The following is a 23278-nucleotide window of genomic DNA, read 5'->3' on the forward strand; positions in this document are numbered from 1 at the left end:
CGGGATTTACCGGGCCCGCTGTTGGCGCCTCCGAGCGCCCAAAGCAGTCGCGACAGCCGTTGCGGCCGAGCTAGCCAACCACCCCAGCAACCTTCCATTCATGCGGCGCTGGGTCGCTTCGTGAAACGTGACTCGTCTCGTGCCCGGCGATGATGAGGGGTGCGTTCACCATCAATGAACGCCGCGTTCGCCTGGCCTCCTTCTTTTAACGTTGCACGGAACCGCACGGCTTCGAGACTTGGTCGACAATACAGCTAAATAAAAGGTTAACCAAGCGAAAGCAAGACTCAACCAGACTAAGCCAAGCTTTTGCTTTGCATATCCAAGGTTATTGAAGCTAAGTCGCAGCCATTTTCGAACTCGTTCAGTGGCCACCTTTTGGCGTCTTTGGCCCATCATGTCACACGATAATTAGGAAGTTCATTACGCTATCTCTTCTCGGCTTTTAAACGTGTTTTATTTTAGCATTTTAACTTCTCTTCGGACCGTCAAAACTGCACCACTCGTTCTCTCTCATGATAGCGCTTGTGTAGTAATATAAACAAAATAATATTCGTTCTTGGTGTACGACACTTGAAATATGTGGGTCCTTTTTTAGTACAACTATATTTGTATTCAAAATTACCGCCAATCAAGACCAGAATCATGTATAGTTTGAATAATTGGTACCTTTCTAAAAAACCTTGCATGAGCACAGCAGAGGAAGCTACCTCGAACATATTTGTTTCAGAGTGAGGAAAGTGCCAAGCCGGGCGGCGGCAACCTATAAAATTGTTTCACAGTGCCACGAAACAATGAACGGTCTTATTTCAAACTTTTGGGCTCTGATTTTTGCCACGTATTTACAAAAGTGACCAACAACGTCGATCCCCATGATCCTAATTAAGTGAAAGCGATCAATATATGACCAAAATTAGGACGTTATCCCGAAAAAAAAAAACAATGTAAAATTACTCAACCAAAAGAAAAGCTATTCGATAAAAAACTTTGGCTCAGTATGATAGCTGTTACCCTTTTATCTTTCTAAAAGATCTCCCATTAAACGCGCTTTTTCAGTCCTTTTTTTGGCGGGTTAGGTATTTCAAAAGTGAAGATAAAATTCGCAACAAGGTGGTTATGTCAGCAATGTACATTTCTGGAAATTTCCAGTTACAAATACATTATTTTGCATACCTTTACAGTGGGACATTTGCCTACCTCTTGAAACATTCCCTAATGATTTTTGAAAAAGGCAATGCCGTTCTTTTTATTTCAGTACGGCTGCAATTTTGCGGAGTTCCACGAGACGGTTGGTGCACACTTGACAAATAGCGAAAGAACTGCTACAATGACGCAGAAAAACGCCTTCCTTCTTATATTGCCATCATCAATTGTGTTGCTTTAATTGGAACTTATATGTTATTGATGTTCCTACAACACACTAGTAGACAATACTGCTCATTATCGGCACCGCATATCAAACTTGTGACAATGCTTTCGTTTTTATTCCCGTTTGTTGGGGGGCAATTTCCGTAACTTTCACGAACGCGGCCGTTGTTGGGAGGATAATGTTCTCAGCTCTTCAGGAAGTGGATCTTAGTGCATAGGTATGTTTTTTTTTACAAAAAATTACCTAGACGGAATTAATTTTAATAATGCACGTCTGAGGTGAAACTTTTCGATTATGAAAAGAATTTACTTGGCTTTGTTGATTCTCTTCACTAAAAATAGCTACATTTTCTCCTCAAATTATTGACAGCGCCAGCACACGCGTATCAAGTAAAACGTTCTTATTTACGTAGTATTTAGTGTTTTCCGCTCTTATTAAACACGGCCCAAAATTCAGTATTCCATATCTTAGTTTTCCGCTAATGCCATCCAAGTATAATTAACCATGGTACATTTGCGTTATTTACCTTAAAGTAGTAATGACACGAATTTTTTTCTTTCAGTTTTTTCGCTGCTATGGGTTGCTATTAGCCCACTAATCATTGAATGGCATATTAAATGGTTGATCTCGGCGTAAACAATCATTTACGGCGTAGTTCATTCATGTCAGTTTCGGTTTCGACAAAGCGAACGCCGCGCGGCTACCATGACTACCTTAACGTCACCATTCATGTCGCACCGTAGCGCATGCTCTCGCCCAGACCGGCCGCGGTCTTTACCATCGTAGCGCGCCCGGGCAGCAAGACGTCAGCTGCAAAATCATGACGTTTGCACACGGTGTACCAGCGTCCTCCAACCGCACCCAGGGCGCCAGCTACATCCCGGAAGCCCCGATATCGGCAGCTTGGGGCAAGTAGCAGATGATGTGATGCTGGCCCGCCGTGGGCTTTCTCGTGTGGGCAGAGGTTAAAATGGATGTACAATATCTTATGCTGAACGGGTACTGTTGAAAATTGCTGGGAGATAGCTCCTCATAAAGAGAAAGCATTTTACATTGTTATCTCAGCTTTAAAATTTTGTGTCACTATTCCTTTGAGTGGTGTTTGCCTTGTCACCTGAAGACTGCATAATAAAAACCAGTAGATACTCGGAAATATTTCGGTAGTTGTTGTTAATTACGCTTTTCTGACCAACTTATATGGCTAGCCTATTCACATGTTGACCCTGTTCGAATCTGAAAAAACCGCGCTTGTGCATGTAAGGAGGAGGAATAACTACTTTCACAAAAAGCATATCTTTGCTTTAAAAAGTTCACAAATACTAGCAATCACTATGGAAAACATCTTGTGAGGGGTTATCTTGCCTGAACTGCAATTTTTCAACTTTTCTTGTAATTTTAAGTAAAAATTGAATCAATCCTGTGATGGTGCTCGGCATGCTGTGAAGTCCACACAGTTGTATATGACACAGTAGGTGCATGTGAACATTCGTAAAACTCTGAATGTTATTCAAAAGTTACTACTTTTAACCTGGCTGTGACAACAAACGTGCTAAAAACGGCGGCTTGCTATTGAGGTTTTATGTTTTTCTGTTATGAAAAATTTTCCCGCCCTTGATAAAAACAATACGCCGCCATTGAATGTAATGTGTGATGTTTACGTGTACATGTTGCGTAGCGTCTTCACAAACTATTGTGACTCACTGTAATAAAGAGAGGTTTCTTTTCTTTAGGTCGTGTGTTAAAATTCGTGTTCTTGGTGAAACAGCGGAAAATACAACTTTTGAGGTTGACAGCCTCGTGTGTACATTGTCTTTGCGGGGTTACAGAACCATCGTTAGGAAATGCACAGAGAAAAGAAACGTTTGCTCAATGCAATACTTACCAGAGTTTTTTTCCCGCACAACCAGTGTTTTTGCAAAAGTATACAGCAAATAAACTGAAATTTAGCTCAGTGGTTTTCTTACATTCTCATCCTTAGAAATCACAATATTAATGCATTTGGTCATAATGAAAGGTAAGGTTTGTTGTTCGTGAAAGGGAGGCGCCACCGTCATTGAGCCGAATGGACGTGTGACCTGAGCGCAAGGGTGGCGGATTGCCCGTGATAAACTAACTCAAGCACGACAACGTATCCAGGACCGCAAGACAGACGCACAAATGACCAAGCCTACGGGTAACGGCCTAAGGCTGCTTGAACTCAAGACCACCCTCTTGAAGGCTGCCAGAATGCCGGGACTACCACGCGAGGACATCAAAATCATCATGTCGCCCCGGGGTGGTCTCGACGTCAGCGACGCTTCCCGCTTCGAAGTCAGCCGTACCACAGCCACCGCCGCCGCGAACGTCATCTACCGCATCAAGCCCCAAACCACCGTAATTGTCAGTACCTCTAAATGACCCAACGCCGATCGCAACGCTGCGATCGACAAGATCATCATTAACGGAGTTGAACACAAGGTTAGCGCCCACGACGAGTCGGCCCTCCATGGCACAGTCAAGGGGGCCATCCGAAGAGTTCTCGTCAGGGACACAGCACAAGGTAGCAATGATAACATTGTCCCCACATATAATCCCACGGCACTACAAGGCAAAAGCATTGGAAGAACCGGGACGAGCATAACTGCGTTCAACTGTCCCAAGGTTCCAAACTAAAGCAAGTACGGCGACATCTTGACAGAGTGCTCCCTCTACCAAAAGCGAAAAAACATATGCTACCTATGCGCCTGACTCGGCCATCGGCAGGACGTCTGCTCCGGTCCTAAGCCCCGCATCTGCCGTGGCTGCGAAAGACAAAACACTGACGAAAACCACAAGAGTTCCAGCCCGAAATGTCGCCTCTGCGGAGGGGCCCATCTCAACGGTGATAAAAGCTGCAAATGCCACTTCAAAATGCCATACGTAGTACAAAGACGCCGATGGGAACGCCAGCCAGCCGTCTAAAACGACCCGGCCACGAATTCGGCTCGCTGTCCGACTGTGACGGCACAGCTGCGCCGCCAATCACACACCCGGGACATTGCAGCCGCCGCTCCCTCTCCCGTGAAGGGAGAAAGAGAGGCGACAGCTGCGATCGCCGGATAGGTCCGAGAGCACCTACGCCGCCCCGCCCAAGAGACGGAGTTGGGAGTCCCGCTCCGCAACAAGGAACACCACGCCGAAGCTGCTCGCCGACAAGCAGGTGGGCTGGGCAGCGGAGCCTCCTGTCGCCCTAAACGATAACAGCACTTGCCTTCCCCAACCCCCCAATGGTTCCCTCCTCCCAAAAGCTGCATGCAATTCTCTGAAATAAAAAAGCAGACTTAAAAACAGAACCTCATAATCTAGGCACTCACAGAAAAAGTGGAGGCAATCACTCAAACTCGGAGCGGAGACGACGGAGCTAAAAGAAAGGTAGCCAAGAAAGACACCTTACCGGATCTGTCACCGGCTGAAACTACAACAAAGCAACCAACACCTACTCCACCCCCGACATACCCACCGCCACCCACTACGTAAACCATATTAAACATTTTCAGCCAAATGGGCACCCAAGTGACACAAATCGTCACCCAACGTCACAGTCCTCCAGGAACAAATGGTCAACGTCACAGTGAGATTCGAAACCGGCGAAGCGAAATACAATCAAATAACGACACGCGGGGCAAACTTCTACGCCAGGCTCACATGCACCAAAAGTGGAAAAGGAAAGGACTGAAATGAGAACAATTCGGCATGCCACACACGGCTGATTCCCTCAGAAGCGACGAACGCAGCCAAGATGAACAAAAGGACTAACTAAAACAAAAAAGTACTGCGCTCATTTACTAATAAAGCTGCAGAGGTGTCAAAAACTAAATCCGAAAGCCTCACCTCAACATCGACAACCTTGAGCCAAAACCTTCCGGCAATGCCCTTCAGGAAACTCATGTCAGACCCACGTTTTCCGGATACATTACGTACACAGACCAAAACGTAAGAGATACCGCACTCTTACTTCGCCACAATATTGCTGCGGCACAGCACATCCCCCCCAACGCAGTTGTGAACACGTCCTTATCGAAATACACAGCCGCAGCATAGGCAACAAAAAAAACACTTTTGTCCTCAGCGCCTACTGCTGCCCATCGAAATAAGATTCCGATTTCGAGAACATTTTCCATGACTGCCTACAAGCGGCGATCATGAGGCCCACACACATAGGGGATACTGCTATCAATCAAAGGGATGAAAATAACTCATCCAAGCAATACAACAACATGGCATTACAATCCTCAACGAACCGGGCACCCCCACCCGCATGGGCACGACCGCGTCAAAGGACAACACCCCGCACTTTTCCCTGTTAAAAGGGCACTCAGACGTGACTCGGCCGAACATCGGCACAAACCCCGGACCTGATCACGACATCATCAGCCTAACAATAAGGGGCCAAATTTCAGAGCACAGGTGCGACAGGCCTGAGTACCAGACTGGGACCTGCTACGAAAAGCATTACGGACAATTTAAATCCCGAGCCAACATCCGAAACGGTGCCGCGCACATATCAAGCCTGGGCCAAGGAGCATCTCGACTTGATCGACAAATATACCCAATAGATAGCCACCACTGCACTGACCCTTAAGTTCACACTAAACTCGCCCACTTATCAGATATTCGACACGCCCTGGGCAAACGATGGAAGAGACAAGGACCCAATAAGAAGCTCCGCAGGTGCATCCACAAACTCAACAGACAGGCAATAAAATACGCCTCCCAACTCTGCAGGGAGAACTAGATGAAGCTGTTCGACAGCTTACACGGACGCCTATGAATGAGAAAAAACATGAACCTCTCCGATAAATGTTCGAACCACTAAGTGGCAAAAGTGCAAGCAACTGCAACTTCATGCGCACGCTCACCGAATACACGGGGGGTAGATATTAACTCATCCATGACCTCAAAAATAAGTATCTACAAACAGAAAAAAGCACCACGCCTTTCCCCGACTCCGAGAGAACGACAAACCAAGATTTCGACGTCCCAATTTCAGACCAAGAGCTCATTGCGGCAATTGACGAATCCGCCCAAGACAGCGCACCATTCAGAAACACCATCACCTACCGGTTACTCAACAACCTCAGCGACAAGAGCCGCATAGAGCTCCTAGACTACATAAAAAACGCCTAGGAACAAGGGTTACTACCCAAGGAATGTAAAGAAGCCGAGGTGCGGTTCATACCCAAATCGCAAAAAAAACACCGCACATCGACAACATGCGACCTATCTCACTCTCCTCCTGCGAGGGAAATGTGGTGGAACGTATGGCTCTCATACGCCTCCAACGACACCTGGACGCCACTGAACAGATGCCGATAACCATGGATGGTTTCCGTGAAAGAATAGGCACATACGACGTCCTCCTACAACTTCACGAGCTTGTCATTAAGAGCGCTAAAAAGCAAACGCCAAGAGCCATCCTCGCCCTCGGTCTAAAAGGGGCTTTTGGCAACGTCACTCACTCCAGCATACTTCACAACATTACAAAGACGGGATTCGGCGAAAATCTTCAAATACACCAAAGACGTCCTAAGCAACTGCACAGCAGTCATCAAGATCGGAGAGAAAACGTCCAAGCCGATCGAGCTGGGCGACGGTGGCACGCCGCAAGGGTCCGTTCTTTCGCCCATGCTCTTTAACCAGGCCCTCTACCCCCTTCCGGCCATCCTCGACACAAGAGAAGGAATAGACCACGCTCTCTACGCAGATGACATCACCATATGGACCTCCAAAGCGGGATCAGACGGATGGATGGAAGAGGCCCTCGAACACGCAGCCAACGCGGTCTAAGAATATACACAAACATGCGGCATGTACTGCTCGTATAAAATCTGTACTCCTCGTTATGACACCACGCACAAAAAAGAGCGAAAAACCTTCCATACCCCTCACCGTCGACGGCACCAACATCATACCTACCAATCAAGTCCCGATGCTAGGCTTACTCTTCCAAGAAAACGTCCACGCTGGGGAGGCAATCATCATACTCAAAATGACATTGGATCAGATCATCAGCATTATCCGGCGGGGGGGACTTAAAGAGGAAGACGTACTTCGGCTGGTTCAAGCCTTTGTAATATCCCGAATAGTACACTATGCCCCATACCTCCAACTCCTCCCAAAAGACATCGACCAAATTGATGCTATAATCAGAAAAGCTACCAAACTGGCCGTGCGCTTCCCCGTCCATTCCTTAAACGAAAACCTCCTGTGCATGGCCAAGCGCAACACCGACCGCGAAGTAATAAAGGCCCATCTCTCCAACCAACGAATCCGATTCAGCCAGACCCCAGCGGGACCATGTGTTTTAGCCGAAATCGGAAGGCAGGTAGCCTACCACCAAGACGAATGACCCATACCCACTATCTGGGCCACCATCATCGAAAGTACACCAATCCCCCAAAAGCAAACCGCGAGTGCAACAAAGGTTGCCGAAAGGCCAGAGTGGAAGCCCTGGCCAAACGTGTGAAAAAAAACGACGGAATACTCTACACAGATGTATCACTCCCCATCCACTCTACATCGGCAACAGTAGCCGTGACAACAATTGACAACCGCTTCTACTACGCTTCCCTCATCACACCCTCTTCCGAAGAAGTTGAGGAAGTGGCCATAGCCATGGTTGAGGAAGTGGCCTTTACTCAGCCCGGCACCAAGAGCATCATCACGGACTCCCAGAGAGCAAACAGCAACTATAGAAAAGTATAAGTGTCTCTCACAGCGACCCGCATTCACCAAAACACACACCCTCCAAATCCCAAAACCGAGAGAGAGAGAGAGATGAAACGTTTATTATTAGGAAAAAAGCAGGTGGCGCGATTGTCTTTAGGGGTGGTGCCCTCCTTCCAGGGCCCCAGACTCTTCTGCTCCTCTCCGGGCTCGAAGAATTAAGTCCTTCTGAATCCCGAAGTCGGAGCTGGCCAGAGCTGCCTCCCATAGCGCGACCGTATTTGTGGGGTTGTTTCTTGAAGGCCAGATGATAGGGCAGGCCCATGTTGCGTGAAATAAGTTGGAAGGGTTTCCGCATTTATTGCATGCTTCTGTGTGTGTTTGAGGGAACATTTTGGAAAACCGAGCTTGTATGGGTTTCAGTGCTCTTCGAAGTCGAGTGCAATGAGTTTGTTTATCACCAGACCTCTGAAGCTGCCGCGAACAAACTAGCTGCCGCGAAATACTCAGGCACTACAGGGAGGATAGGGCACATTTCCCACCACCTCACCACTCCCTCACTGGACAAGAACAATGAATCTATCGACAAATTCAAGGAGGGTCCCTTCGATACACCCTACTTCAAAAAAATTTACCCCGAGCGATACGACAAGCAATGCCCTTTTGGCAAGCGACTCGGCACAATCCGCCACAAAATTGGTGAGTGCGACTTTTCCCACATCGTTCCTTCTCTACGACCCCCCGACCAGCACCGCCGTACTTGAGCGATGGGAGACCTTGCTGATCAGCTACGCCCTGAAAGACCAGACCCAACTGATCACCAGGGGCCTGGAAGCCCGAAAAGCATACGGAGCCCGCGAAGAGTGCCCAATTGAATCTGGCGCCTGACGGCTAGGGCATTGTTTGGCTCAATCAAGTCTATTCTCTCTCTCACTTGGTAAACCATTTTCTTTGCAAAACAATCAGAAACTTAAATAAACATGCTTAAAAATACAACTTCACAGAAAATGACAACACCGACTGGCGATCCAACGCAAACAAAATGAGTGAGGTGAAGCAGTGGGAAAATCTTGGAAAAAAGATTAGTAAGTGCCTAGCAAGAACAGACAAGTACGATCGGCGAAGGGCTTGTCTATAACTCGGGAGCGGCGTGCTCCGGACTGCACCGGAGACACCTAGTGATAACGCCTGATTTGAGATACCTACAGTGTGAATATACGCGGCCCGTGTCAGCGTGATGGCTGCGTTCCTCCTCGCTGTGCCCGTCACCTTGGCTTTCGCACATTGTTTGACCGTAATAAGCGCTGCATGCCGGCGCTGCCGGGTCGGTAAACAAGAGCGGAGATTACCTCCCGTAGAGCGTGCTGTGCAAGTTTAGGTAGCGCCTGCTACACAATGCTACGCCGGGCAGTCTTCGCAGGGTGACCAGTTTCACCCTTGAGCGCTAGAGGTCAAAACACACCGTCTTCTGCAGGCGCCAGGACTTACGAGTGACCCGATAAGGGGGAGAGACAAAGGACCGGAAGGCACGCAGGGAAACGGGGTGCCCAGGGTACTGGGAGGCCGCTCAGATGACGCGCATGGTTTTCATCACGGCCGAAGGGGGAGAGACCGGTGGAAGGAGAGCGATAGAAGAGGAGAGAAGGGTGAAGGGCTTGGACCCTTGTTACTAACGTGACGGAGCAAAATGAGGAGGCCGCCGCCGCAGCGGTAACAGCGCACCATCAATGAAGGCCGCGAAGGCAGGAGCGCTGCAGAAGCGTGTGTGATACCGGAGGACGGACATCGAGCTCTGGTCTGTCGTACAGCGGCGAGGCTTCAATTACACCATGGTGAGGAAAAGAGGACAAACGCTACAATTGCGTACAGCTCAGCTACCTTCAAGTCTTACGCATTAGTGTGAGCTTCGTTATTTTTTGTCTGAGTTAGCTTTGGCGCACAGTGCTTGATCGTTCTGCCAATACGCTGCATTAGTACCGTGCTCACCACTATCTGGTTTCTGAGCTCGGCTTTGATTCATCGTAAGTAGCGCTAGATACGGGATCAAGCGCTACTTACGATGAATCAAAAGCAACTAGCCCAACTGTCAATTTTATCGGCTTTGCATATCACTGCAGACGGGATAATGCCACAATGCTTAATGCAGTGTGCAAGCGATCACGGACCGATGTATAGCCAATCTACAACACCGGCCGCGATGCGTTTCCGGTTATTGTTGCTTGTTTTCTCGCATATAGAAAAAAACTCCACTCTGAACTGCGTCAGGCGCCGGAAAAAATAAGCGTTGCACGTAATTAAACTGTACTAACAATAGCTGTACTAACAATAGCTAATCTGCGGTATTGTTTCCCTGCCAGGCAGCACTTTTCACGGCGAAAGAAGGTACGGAAGCTAAGGCGACGAGCACAGCTACAAGGGAAGCAGCTGTGACACTGATGCGGTTCGTGCATGCTCACATTCTATCAGTCTCAAACCCGGCGTTGTCACTAGAAGTTCCCCGCGCAGTCTGGTGAACGCCGCTCGCGTGTCTTAGACAAGCGTATTACGTAAGCGTGTGTGAGGCTTTTCCCAGCGGCCTTACCGAATGTTCTTCTGTGTAACTTTATAGCAAGCGTTGTGGCCACTTAGTAAAGAAACGTTACAAAGTAGGCACAGGTTTTCCGAAAATGAAATCACAATATCAGAAATCCTGGCCAGGATTCCATCTTGCTGTGTGACTGCTCAGGTTACTCTTTTGTTTATTTATTTATTAGATGCGGAGCAGCTTATGGTCACGCCTGTTCCCTCCGCCGTTGTGCTGCCGCCGTTGTGGGGCGTCCACACCCCCACTGCGCCTGCGCGTCCTCTCCAGTTCCTCTCCTATCCGGCATTCCTCCGCTCCTTTATGATGCTCCTCTCCTCTCCAAAGCTACCGTTCTCTTCGGGATTGCGCGACGAATGGCAACACCTGCGGCGCCGCGCACGATAATGCTAAGCAGATTAGTGTTAGATGTGCGACGGTAGCCACTGCATACTCCGCTCGGGGCGCCACTGTAGCTCCGAGGTATAAATGAGCGCGCGCGCTCCGCTCCTCTCATCTCCTCTCGCCCCGCGCCTCATTCTCCTCGACCCCATGGCTGCTTCGCATACTACTAAGGTTTTCCTACGGGAAAATGGCAAATTTTTTTTTTATTATTCACATACCCTCAGGGCCTAGGGGCATTACAGAGGGGAGTGGGGGATAACAAAGTTATTAGAGAAATATACGATAACAACAGCTCTTTACACAAAGAGTACAGACACTGCGATAGTTATATGAACAGTTCGTTACTTAAGGAAGCATGCGTTGCACAAGTTAGCGTAAGCAGTCATATAACCCAGCTCTGCTCCAACATATTCGACACTGCACAAACTTGGCTGGGGACAATACAAATACGACGGACCTTCACTTCAGCAACAGCGCAAAAGTCAAGGACTAAGAAAGAAGCACAGAAAAGCGCTGTGCTTTCAGCGCTTCTCTGTGCTTCTTTCTTAGTCCTTGTCTTTTGCGCTGTTGTTTAAGATCAGAATGAACCAACTGGCCCGAGTCGAGACGCTAATTCAGTTCACTTCAGAAGGCTTAAAAAACAAATAAACACTGCCCAAGTCAGGGTAAGTAAAAACATAACGGCAAACACATCTTCATTGAAACAGTCTTGAAACTGCACGCCTACAAGGCTAAAAAAACAAACAAACACTGCCCAAGGTAAGTAAAAACATAACGGCAAACACATTTTCATTGAAACAGTCTTGAAACTGCACGCCTACAAGGCTAAAAAACAAACAAACACTGCCCAAGTTAGGGTAAGTAAAAACATAACGACAAACACATTTTCATTCAAACAGTCTTGAAACTGCACGCCTAAAAATCTATGACGTCCAAGATTTCCGCAACTGCATGTGACAGTTGATTCCATTTAACAGATCCGCTCGGTACAAATGAATCGTGAAACCACTTTGGATGACAAGGAAGGAAGGAAAGAATACGTTTTGTCGTCCATCGGGATCAGGTGTTGGGGGTGGAGGAGGTCCAGAATGCCGCCGCGACCACCAGCGCCCGGGAGGTGGTCAGGACTTGGCCTGACTCCCCCGGGTCACGCAACATCTGCTCCCAGTGGTGAGGGGAGGGAACGGGGGGGTACGGGTCTGCGGGGCATTCGCAGAGGGAATGGTAGTGAGTGTCGAGTGCCCCGCAGGACGGACAGGTAGGGTCAGTAAAGAGGTGTGGATGACTGTGTATTAATTGAGCTCTGTGTGGGAAGGTGTGTGTTTGTAGGATGCGCAGCATGTGGCCCGCCTCCGGCGAGAGGTGTGGGTGCGGGGGTGGGTATCGGCGGCGGAGAAGGCGGGCTTGCCTGCAGGGGCATCGCGTGTAGGCCTGGTGAAAATGGCGACCCGGTCAATTAGTTCGCGAGCACGTACGTGCAGCACTTCATTAGCGGCTACGCATGTGTGGGCTGGTGTCCACAGCAGGGTCACGATGTCGGATGGAGGATTTTTGATCGAATGCCTACTTTGAATCGATGATCAACGCGCGCTGACATGTATGATGAATTCGTTAGTAGTCTGCGCCTAATAATGGAATTGATGTGCAAGTGCACACATTTCTCTAAAAAGTGACTTTACCTTAAAAAATGTTGCATGTTGCACCACCGAGGAAGACATCCACTTTGAAAGGCATCAGTTACGACAGAATTTCAAAGTATGCAGGAGAGCCATTGGGTTCAAATGTGAAATTTGTCATGCTAGAGATAACAGGACAGAAATAGTCTCGGAATGATATGTTTTTGGTTTCTTGCTGGCTGCTGAACAACAAAACATCAACATTACAGAAAACGTTCAGTATATGGTACCTAATTATCTCCTAACGATTCCACGGTGGGAGTGAGCAGGAGTGAGCAACTTGGTGTCATCCCACATTTTCATATTCCCCACAGAGGCTAGGGTACCCACACAAAAAATATTTTAGCGTCCCTCTAGTACGACGAAAAACACGCTACGGCATTTCCTACACCCAACCACAAACCCGATCTCCTTCCCGATCCCCCGGCACTGGGATGACTTGCGGACCAGCTATGTGTTTATTGACAAACTGAATCTGGGGTCCAATTCTCCGAAAAAGGAGTGTAGTTGTGAAGCAACCCGGCAGCACCGCGCGACTGCATGTATTCTTGCTTTCGATCCGTCACTTTGAGGTGTGGGGAAAGGCAGAATAACACACAAAAAGTGCCAGGAGTGCCGCTGTTATTAGGGCTCAAAGCGACATGGATCAGTGCACGTCGCTTTTCGCCCTCCTAACAGCAGCACTCCTGACACTCCGGGTGTGTTTTTCTGCCTACCCGAGGCCCTCGAAGTGACTACCCCAACCCATTGACAAGATCTTTTCGTATATATTTTGGCAACTCAAATACCTCAGCACACCACACGTTTCCAAACTGAAGCATTGCAGGAAAATTCATAGCGCAGGCGGACGAGGACAAGAAAACAGAGACACCAAGGAGACACCACGAAAGTAGCGCTCCGTGGTGCCTTGGCTTTCTTGTAATCGTCCGCATGCGCTGTGAATTTTTCATCAGTGCAACATCAACTCGCCCAGGAATCTGTACTCGTGGTCGAAAGCATTCATTTGCCCTTTCAGAGAAAAATCGGCATTAGGCACCTATAATTATTAATGGGTACTTCATAGCCGTGTGATTCTACCAAGGCGTTTGTTGTCATGATGGCAAATACGTCACACCGAAAAGTGATCGCCCCCACCAGCACAAGGCAGATGAATAGATACAAGAATAAGCAGCCAATTCATCCATTTTTGTCAGCTATCATGTAAATGATGTTACCAAGAGCAGTGTCGACACATGGGGGAAGCGAACTAAAGCAATTCTAAAGCTTTAAATGTTATGCCAATACACAGCATCTATGGCGGCAATATTGGAAATTTTTTGAAAATGGAAATCTCTTGAAAAATAGAAAGGGAATGAGCACCCTATGGCAGGGTGGTAGACGCTTGGTCACCCGTGACGGTGGCAATGGAAGTCGGAAGACGAGAAGTCTCAGGTGAAGCTCGTCTCGGCACCACCGATGTTTTGGGCGGTACAGAAAGACTGCGCGGATTTGTTTAAAGCACCACGGCTAGGATGGGAACGACCAGGCCCGCAAATGTACGATTGGGCGGGGTTCATTTTCCTGGACGGGTTGGCCACTAGAGTGTAGATACAAACTCGGAGACGTGCCGCGTATCTTCCTGTGCTCGCTATTCTGGCACTTCTGGTGAACTTCCAAACTTCATGCACAGGGTGGAGTTCGGCTCATCATTCCTTTCAATGAGGTCGTTAACTCGCTAGACGCTTAGTTTAGGTGGATGACGCTTTCGTTTCCTGTACTTTGTTCCCGCCGTGTTGATGCGATGTTTTGTTCGCTAATAACACCTAGGTGATTTGGACACCAGATTCCAGGAACTATTTTGAACTTTTATGGGAATGTCCAATACTGGAGAATACGAAATACCGTTGCCTTCATTAGTTAACAATGCCGACATTAGGCCGACGCAAATTCAGTATTTGTGCGATAGTGGACGCAATCTCTTTAGTATTGGAAGAGTTTAAAGGAGGAATCGGGTAAATATATTGAAAAAGTATAACTGTATAGGAGGATGCATTTGTTAGCGTGTTCGATGATTGCTTGGATTTCGGGGACGATTTCATTGCGTTACAAGGTCTCTACTTTAACCTGAATAATGACGCAAACCGAAACCTCTTCCTTAGTCCGCGCTACTATGTCCTCAGATTCAGGTAACTGCAGTAGAGGCAAGCGTATTTTTATTTCCGTTGGGAGTGTTTCTTCGGGTAGGCTATAACAATCTACCCGAGGAAGGACTCGTGGCACCTAATCAAGTCATGCAGCTGTGACATCATCTCTAATCCCGTAATTTAGTGGTCACGGTCTGCACTATTTCTGCACTATTTCTGCACGCAGTGCGCGAAGGAAGCTTCTTGCAGCGATCCTGCATAGACAAGTGCCGCAAACACAGCGCTTTACCTGTTTTGTGTAATTCCGCCAGCATGGCGTCTTATCTTGTTCGCAGCCGGAGCCCAGGGTAGAAAGTAGGGATATTTCTGGAGGCGGTTAGTGGAGAACGGACTCGACGTTGATTACGGCGCCTTGTCAGAGGAAATGCAGGAACGATGTAGCAACTAGAGAAGCACGTTGATTTTGCAACGAAACTCGGTCGGGCTTGTGTTAGAGACATGTGTTCTTTATTTCTTTTTAGGTGCGGCGTCACATAATTGGCCCTGCAAGCACGTGTTTTACTTCGTGTACATACTTTGTTTGAATAGATCAGGATGCATCGGGAGTTGCCCTTGTGGAGTTGATGCCTCTATAGCAAAAAACCTGCCTACAGTGGTTTTCTGTTTCCATGCATCGGTACCCAAATTACCATTGGGAGCAACTTATTCATGGCGTATAATTCTTAACTGAAACACAGAGAAAGGATTGGACTAATTCATGGTGAATTTTGTGCCAAAGCCGTGGAGGAACGAGTCTTCTGCCTTCCTTTCTGGTAAACATGCATCTTCTTTCCCCCCCCCCCCCACAATATAGATGTCTAGCATTCTAGCACTATAACGCCCTATAGCGTTCAATTTTTCATGTGTACTTTAAATTTTTTTCTATTAAAATTGCCGGTAGAGTGACTGTATAATTATGTAGTTTTTTGAAAGGTTGTAGGCCAACGGGAAACTGTGAGCATCCCAGCATTCTCGTCTGGTCTGAGCACGTGGACATCGATAGGGAGAAGCATTATAAAGAAAACTGCTGTTATTTGTTTTATTAAATATATGAGAACTTAATTATAAGAGATCTAGCCTTCCACACGACTATAACATTACACCATCTCTCATCACAATTGCGTACTTGCGTAATTCACAGGGAAGTTCAAAAGCTGGTGCAACTGCCGGGTGTCTTCACTACACGGGATTCTATAGGAGGGAAGCAAAGAGCCGCTTTTTTTCCCGCGCGAACAAAATTCCGGTAATTTCAATCTTCGTTTAGCTAATTAAGAAAAAATTATCCTCAGTCGCAAGTTACACTCAAACCTGCTTTCCTTCGTGCACTATGTGTGCTGCGGTTCGTTCATCATCTTTTTTCATGGTGTATGAACGAAGGAATTTTTGCAGTGCTGAGAGGGATTGTGCTCGAAACAAGTACACGTTTTTGGATGCAGCCTTCAAAGACCGCTTTTTTAATGTTTTACGGCTGGGCGAAGAGAGAGAGAGAGAGACAAACATTTATTTTAGTAATGAGCAGGAGGATGTTGTTAGGGCCTCCACCCAGTGAGAGGCATCCTTATTCCAAGATGCCTTGGAGCTGGCTGGCCGTCCGGGCCCGTTCCACCTTTCGGCGCTGGTCCAAGACCTCGGAGCTGGTCAGCTGCTGCACCCACTGCTCAGATGTAGGATTGGTATTTGGGGTTAGAGTGGGAGTCCGTTTGCACTCCAATACCACGTGGTATAGGGTGCCAGCAACAGGGCAGCAACAGGTGGCAGGGTATTGGGTGGGGTACACAGCGTTCATTAGGGTGTTATGGGGATACGAATTGGTGTGTAGTCCCCGGAAAGTGGTTTCATCGTCGCGTGTTCATTGTGCATGAGGTGGCGGGAAGCGACGGCGGTCGTTTTTGTAGTGGGATAAGATTTCGGTGTATGTATGGATTGGTGCTGGCTTTGAGACTCTTCGGTCGTTGTTTTCTCCCTCTGAGATAACGGCCAGGTGTGTATGAGCACGGGCAGCGGCGTGTGCCGCCTCGTTTCCTTCGAGGGAGTGGTGGCCGGGTGACCAGATGAGGTTAATTTCTCGTAGTCTTTTTACTTGGCGAAGAAGGTGCAGTGCTGGTTGAGAGATGCGGCCAATTAGAAAGTTTTTGCACGCGGTCTGTGTATCGGTTATAACTGTAAGAAATTCCTCGCCTGCTGTAGCAGCAAGTGCGATGGTACACTCCTCAGCAGTGTCGATGGAAGTGGTGAGAACGGTCGCTGCTGCCAGTTCTGCGCCTTGCGTGCTAACGACACAGGATGCATGGGCTTCCTGATGAGGGTACGGCGATGCATGTGTACCGAGTGCATGGTAAATTGTGATTGTCCTTGTAAATCAATTGAGCTCGCGCAGTGCGCCGCTGTTTGTGTAAAACCGGGTGCATATTTCGAGGTAGGGGGCTGCGTGGATGTGCTGCCGAATGTCTGCTGGGATTCGAATTTTTTCATCTTGTCGTGATGGGACGTTCTAGTGTAGACGGAGAAGTGGTGCTTATCCCGTGGGCGTTATCTGTAGTCGGCGTATCTAAGTTGCATGGTGGGCCTCTTGTATTTACCCCCAGGTGTTGTGGACCCCTAGCTGGAAAACGTTTTTTGGTGGCCGTGCTGATTGGGAGCCCAATAGCGGTCTTGTAGGCCTGGCGTATGGTGGCGTCGAGTTTCCGTATTTCTTGTGATCTGAGGGCCAGGTATGGCATGCCATTCGCTATCCTGCTGATGGGAATGGCTTGAACCATGCGTAGGGTGTCGTGTTCACGAAGTCCGAAGCGATGATTGGAGACGCAGAGGATGATGTGCATGAGCTCGTTGATTGTACGCTGTAATGGTGGTAGGGCTCGTAAGCCAGATCTGTCTCTAGGTATAATCCCCCACCTTCGGAGATTGGGCGAAGATAATGTGATCATTGTGTGCCCCCTCCTCGCTTTCTGTTCTTTCGACTCCAGCGGAGGAGTACATTCGAAAAAAAGAGTCTTCATTGGCCCGTGACAAATAGGGAACATACCTTTGCATTGTATGCACAATTCTTTCATTGTCTTTGACCTGCTTCATTGTGGTCAGATACCTGTACATATCGACAGCACATTCTCGTCGACCTGCTTCATTGTCGATCATATAAAATCAACTTTTTCGTACAACATAGACAACTTCGTAGGTATACTTAACCAAAATCTGCGTTTCCAATTGGTTACAGCGCACGCACACTTAGGCAGTTTTTGTGCGATATTACCATTTTTTTAAAGAACCGACACATCTGGATGTGTAGCAGCATACGGTACTCCAATGTATGTCATTTGCAATCTACATTACTATTTTGTCCCTAAGTGAAACACCCAATTTACTTCCGCATGCGGCAGTGGTGACATTGGATGCCGGGAGCAGGCCCCCAAGATAAAAAAAACAAACAAGAGTAAAAAGCGTACTAAGAAGTCAAATGTAACAACAGGAGTTGCAGCTTAGGGGTATCAAGGATTGTGGCCTTAGCAACAGGATGACCGTTTCTGCCATTACAGCTCATATCAATGAGCCGGAACGTGCGAGAAATAGGGGCTTTATCTTGCATGGAATTCTTAAGCTCTGTCGGCCCTTTGTGAGGCTTGCATGGGTGTTTGTTCGTTTGTAGAAAAATTTGGGCTGCGCTAGTGTCGCCTCTAGCACATTCCTTTTACGTAATGCAGGAATTCCAGCGGACACACTCTGCTTTACGCTTTGACCTATAGTAATGACCTCCCTAATACACATGCGACAAGATGTGAGAGAAAAGTAGCCTGCTTCAAAGGTGTGTCTTTCTAGAGTTTTTCAACGGAGATCCACCGGGAATCTAGAGGTTCATGACCACTTTCAATACGCCGGCATCGTGAGGTTGCCAGGAGGATGGAAAAGCCATGCAGCAGAGCGTGCTCTGCGGACACATCGCTCATCTCTCCCAGAGGGAGGGCAAGGGGGTCCGTATCGCTCCTTCCGGGAAAGCGGATGGCTGGCCCGCATCATTCATTACTTCAAATGGGAATGTTCATGCCTCTCCAGGTAGCTATATAGAGAAACAGCATGTCTTTTCAGCTAGCGATGGCCCTAGGTAAAGACAGCACGTAGGAGGTGTTGCGCCTCAAGATAAAATTAAACCCCGGGGTCTCCGGTTACGAGCAAGTCTGCCAGATCACCAAGGAAAACCAGCAGGCGTACCCCGGTGTACGTATTCCACGACACATCGTGAAAGAGAAGTGAACGAGAAGCGATTAACCAACGCTCGGCTGCCACGTGACAATGCTGCGCCACACCGCAATATCTCCAAGATGTTTTTGTTGCTTTACAGCACGGAGACGGCAGCTCGGGGCTCTCGCATATGTGGGAACTGCTAACACGCGTCTTTCGCAACACATACAGGCAAACCACTCGATAAGAACTCCGCAACACTTTTTAATTCAGTTCAGTTCAGTTCAGTTCGTTTATTCACCAAAATAGATCTAAATGAATATACATGGATTCCTGGGCTAAAAGTTGTATAAACAACTTGACTAGGGCCCAGGCGATTTATGGCGGGGCATACAAGACATTGCATACAGGAAAAAAATATTAGGAACAAGTGCAATGTTTTTTTTGAAGATGTGTATGATATAAACAACAACAATAAAAATTGCAGTAGATATCACAAAACATAGCATATAACAAGAAGGATACTGAATGAAACATTAGCAAAGATCACTGTTCGTGAGCAAAATAAAAGAAAAAGAAATAAGGGGACAAGCAGATGTACGTAACTTAGTACAATGCAGCAGTGACTGATAATTGTTTGAATAAGTAAACGTATAAACCGACAAAATACAAAGAGAGAGAGAGCGGGTTTTACTTCCAACATAACAAACAACTACTAAAAAATAAGTGCAGACACTGGCAAAACAGCTGAAACAGGATAAACACCATAAATAATTCAACTCTCATCAAGTAGTATCAAGTCTACAAAATATCGATGGGTTTCCCTAAATGAAAAATGTTGTACTGCTTTAAATCTGTTAAGAATATCAGGAAGGTTATGCCGAAGAGATTGTAGCTTGTAGTTTGTACGAAAGCGGGGTATGTTCCAGATGTCAGTGTTGCGCTTGTTTATTACGTTTGTTGTATGTGTTAACAGTGCTGTAGACGATAAAAAGTTTTTTAATGGGAAGGATGAAAAATAAAAGGAGCGTACTATGCGGAATTTATACATATGCTGAAAAGCTATAATATTATAGGAGTTAAATATACCGGCTGTTGGTGATAAATAATGCACACCTCAAATGAGTCGCATGATTTTTTTGTGCAATATTTGAATTTTTGTTATATTTGTTTTTGTGGTGGTTGCCCAGACTAGGCTGCAGTAATTGAGGTGGGATTTAAATAATGCAAAGTAGACTTTCAGTTTTACTTTTGAAGGTAGAAGTGACCGGGTGCGGGCCAAAGCCCCTGTTGCTGAAGAAAGTTTTTTACAAATGTTACTGAAGTGGGCATCCCAGCTGAGGCATGCTGAAAAGGTGACACCAAGAATTTTGATTTCATTTACTATTTCAATGGTACTGCTTGAATATTTAATGATATGGTTTAGTTTCACTGATTTGTGTTTTGCTCTAAATATAATTACCTTTGTTTTTGCTGGGTTTATATTTATTCTGTTGGATTGGGACCATAAGCGCAACCTTTCAAGAATACCGTTACATTTCATTATTAGATTATCTTCACATTTACCAGACATCAGTAAAGTACAGTCGTCAGCATACATTATAAATTTTGCTTCCGAGTCAATTTTTACGGTATCATTAATGAATACATTGAAAAGGAGGGGCCCAGCACACTTCCCTGCGGTACACCCGTTGTTGTGGGCAAAAAGAATGAAATGTTATCATCAATACAAACGCATTGGTGCCTGTTCGTTAAGTAAGACTGGAGAATTTTCTTTCTCAACTGTACACTTTCTACACCTTAGTTCCAGTACTCAGAAAAATCGGTCAACAAGCATCTCAACCCCAAATTGCTGCTCTTTGCCGATCAGGCACATACGAAAGTGGCTCAAGAACATTTTGTCTCTTTCCTGTTCTTGACTTTCTTCGAGTCCTCGAATCTCATTAGGGACCTCTTCCATCTATCGGGCGGATTTTCTTCAGATACACCAGTAAAAGCATTCGATTGCCACTTCAAAAAAGGACACAAAATCTAAACAGAAACGGAACGCGAATCTTGCTGCGAAGAGAAAGTCACGCAGTGCAGTTCCGTGCTGTCTTAAAAATACTTTTTACGATGCTTCAAGACGCCATGGAAAGAGTAAGAACGTTTATGGAAATATGTTGCACAGTATTTTCCTTTATTCAGTTGCATTTGTTCAGTTGCATCTGTCGTCCCGTCTCCTCTTCATTTCTGGGGTATTACTCTTCTGTGGCTGTAGATGCCCATTTTTCCGAGTCGAGCCCGCAATTCTTCCTCATTCACCTGACACTCAAACACTAACTCAATGCTGCGAAGAAACGAAGAGATAGAGGTAAGCAGCGTTGGATTTATTTATATTTTAAACATGTGTACCACCTCTCTTGTCTATGAAAAATATCGGTCTCATCTGTAGAGTTCCGCGCAGAAGTAAACAGAGCACCAAAGCGGTGGGAAATCTTCATCGCGGCGCCGCCTAGAAACGCTGACAAAAAAACTATAGGCGTTCTTGGATGCGTCCACACTGACCCAACCTACTTATCAGATATGTTCAATCGTCGCTCTGCTGATGTCTCTTACAGCGCATGACAATTATCACGGGGCAGCGCTTCGCTGTGTAATGGGTCTGGTTACATTAGCACTCGCTGCAATTATCGGCGACTGAATCCGCTGCATTAGAGTTGAAGCAGCTTGCGTGCTATAAGGCGCGGCCCTCGATTCCCTCCTCGCAGTTTGCACACTTTCGAAGGCCTATCGGGCGAAAGTTTCGGGGGCACACGCGTATTTTATTTACCTTTCGTAGTAGCCAGTCGTTAACGTGATCAAAATAGGTAGAACCAAATTGGTCTCGGAGAAGTTCAATGCGAGTGAGAAGATAATCGGGGCTTCAACATCGTCGCCGGCAAGCATGTTTAGATATTCTACCAGATATTGTTTTTGGTTCTTTAAACGGTCGACGTTTTGGTCACTCGTTATGAAAACACGTCCAGCAGGTCAAGTGAGTTGTTTCACTTCTTCGACATTATGGCTGCCATTTAACTTAGACGGACTAAGGATTAGCTCGGGAAGAAGTAGTGGAGACGGTAGATGAAAGCCGTGTATGCTCGAAGAAAATAGCCATGCAAACGCCCAAGCTGCTGGCATGAGGAAAAGATTGGTTGTCTTATCCTACAACTTAGAACTGTTGGGTAGAACATTATGAATATTGTTTTCGGTCAGAACAACGGCGTCTGAAGAGTATGTTAGTTTATCGATAACACACAAATTCGTCTCAGTGTGTACGCACGCTACACATTTTTACATGAATAAAAGGGATGGAGTCAACCGCGGTTGCCAAAACGTAGTCCTTGAGTGGATGAAAATATCTGAATGCAAGCATGTCCGCTATCATGAAAGCGCAAAACAAGGAAGGGAACGGACCGGCTACTTCTGCCGTTCAAGGTCTGGGCTGCTGAATTTCAATATCTGGATCGCCTTCCTTCTTCCGGTAGTTGATGAGGCAGTTCTTTAACCCTTACAATTGGAATTCGTGTCATTTAGCCACAGCACGTGAGGTGAAAAAAGTTTCCTGTAGAATCAGGTAAGGTTCCCGGCGAAGTAGAGAGGCAGGTGGCCGTCATGATGATCAAAGTGCGAAGTTTAGAGCGAGCCGCCAACCAGCAGTCCCGAACTTTTCTTCTTGTGATCCTGACACGAGCTCATAAAAGGCCGCTCTTCGCTTAGGAGACCTCTGTATAGCTGATACATAATTTTGCAAAAATAAAGCAATTTGGCGTTGTTTGGCTCAGGCCAGAGAGGACTACCCCGAGTTTCTCGTCAGCAGACGCGGGGCGGACTGGTATTTCAAGGTGTGAGGTGCTGCTGTATGGCTCTGACTCATTCAGGTGTGATTGCAGCCTTGGAATGATAGACCACTGTTATGGCAGTCAGGCTTCATTTGAAGCGGCGTTCCAGAGAAGCAGTTCTCTCGGTCAGTGCATCAACAACGCCATCACACGTCTTCGCGCTGAACACTACAGAGTCGTATTTTTTGGACGGCGCTTACGAGGACAACTGAAAGACACGGACGAAATATTCCGGTTTTTCTTCTTGTGGCTGCAACACGAAAAGCTCGTTAAACTTAATTTCGAGAAATTAGATGGAATGAATTTATCTTAATGAAAGGACAGACAGCTTGCAAGGCATTTCCCTCAGAAGTGGTGAAATGTTCCATGAATCATAATGAGAGGCA

Source organism: Haemaphysalis longicornis, unplaced genomic scaffold, assembly GCF_048455015.1.
Source record: "Haemaphysalis longicornis isolate Haplotype H1 unplaced genomic scaffold, Haemaphysalis longicornis Haplotype H1 scaffold_6, whole genome shotgun sequence".
In the NCBI taxonomy this organism is placed as follows: Eukaryota; Metazoa; Arthropoda; class Arachnida; order Ixodida; family Ixodidae; genus Haemaphysalis; species Haemaphysalis longicornis.